Source organism: Drosophila santomea, unplaced genomic scaffold (assembly GCF_016746245.2).
Source record: "Drosophila santomea strain STO CAGO 1482 unplaced genomic scaffold, Prin_Dsan_1.1 Segkk43_quiver_pilon_scaf, whole genome shotgun sequence".
NCBI classification, from domain to species: Eukaryota; Metazoa; Arthropoda; class Insecta; order Diptera; family Drosophilidae; genus Drosophila; species Drosophila santomea.
In genome coordinates this window covers 26,149-27,774 of record NW_025318975.1, presented here as the reverse complement: position 1 = coordinate 27,774, position 1,626 = coordinate 26,149, and the positions used below count along the sequence as shown (strand labels likewise).

The window sequence follows — 1,626 nt, the reverse complement described above, 5'->3', positions numbered from 1 at the left end:
ATAGATACTCGTAAGGCCCACAGTATTATGTATGTATGTACAATCCCGGTTATAAGTAAGAACTATATATTGGACTTACTCATAATTTAGCATTAAGGATAAAAATGTACAGATTCCGTTCACGCATACATAGAGATATAGGAGAGCATAAGTAAAAGGCGAAGAAGAAAAGCGCGGCATTCTGTGGCGAGTTCTTGGTTAGACGAGTGGAATAAAGGAAAATAAGAAGTTTAACCTACGCATCGGCGTCGGTTGGCGTTCACAATTAGGGCAACGGTGTCCACACCGTCCGAGTCCGAACTCTGGTTTGTTATCACCAGACCGTACCGCCGGTTCTCGGGCATTGTGTTCGCATACGGCGGCCAAGTATCCCTCTTTCCCTCTTATTTTTGGGGGAATTGGTTCGAGTAAGAATACTCGCAGTGAACTGTGGTCCAGAAATCGATTTGTACACTCAGGGAAAAATTAACGCTTTTCGATATCAAATCAAGAACGAACCGCATCGAAAGTACGGTAAACTCGAATTTTTTTGATTCAAGGACAAAAATTTTAATTCAAGAACGAATAATTTGAGACCGAAATTATGAATTTGAGAACGAACGTTCTGGATCCAAGTACAATAAATGTACTGCTTTAAGTATGGGAAATACTTAAAATAAATATTAAAAATACTTAACCCAAACTCGTCAAATTTTAATATGTGCATTATAAATTCACGGTTTAAATTGTACAAATTTAAAACTGAAGTATGAGTATTTTTATTTTCAGAGCAAACACTTTTGTTTTAAGAACGAATCATATTTATTGTTTATTTACACGACTTTAATAGTTTTGTTATTCTTATTTATATATAGTAAATGTATACATAAAAACTTCCATAATTTTTTCTTAAAAATTAAATTGTTACACTTTTCTTAAAGTTCTTACAGCTAAACATATTTAACGAAACGCGGTGTCAAGCAAAATAATAAATAGAGTCCTGGGTATCTATCAAAAACGAAGAAAGCCAAATATATTAATAAGTAAATAGAAATTTTGTTATTAGTTATATTACCTTCATTTATTGCCGGCTGTGCTTCGGTAAGCTGTTGCCTGCTGAGATGGTTTTTAATCTTCCTATCGTAAAAAGGAAACACTGCGCTTCAGGTCGTCCTATTTAAAAACCAATGCATGCTCATTCTCTGGGCGTATTTCCCAGAAGTCAATTTTTAACTGTAAATATTACACATTAATTTATAGATTTATTTCTTTTAGAAGTAACATTTGGCAACACAAAAGTTTTATACACATACATGCATACGCATATACATATGCGTGCATGCAAACACGTGCATAGGCCACCGACTTTTTATGTATGTATATTACATACTTTATTTAAAGATTTCTACTTACCCTGCACACCGTGCCCATTTTCACATTATTCTTCAATTATTTCACTTAATTCACTTTGTACTTGTTACTCCAGGAACTTTTTGACACTAAATGAGCGCCGTGTTGCAATCGATTATCGAAAAAACATATGTTTCTTCAACAACACAGAAATGTATGTAATCGATATAAACAAGTGTAAGAAGTCGAATGGCTGGAGATTTTTCGATCGCATAAATTTTAGTTTAAACTTCTTAT

The 1,626-nt window shown here is 33.8% G+C and overlaps 1 long non-coding RNA gene across 1 annotated transcript; it reads right to left on the bottom strand.

The window, feature by feature from the left end:
* Nucleotides 1–969: 969 nt before the first annotated feature.
* On the bottom strand, nt 970–1,626 carry LOC120457551. The gene is made up of 3 exons (XR_005617003.1): nt 1,393–1,626; nt 1,055–1,212; nt 970–987 (listed from the first exon to the last, which is right to left on the bottom strand). It is a non-coding gene; the product is annotated as an uncharacterized LOC120457551 (long non-coding RNA).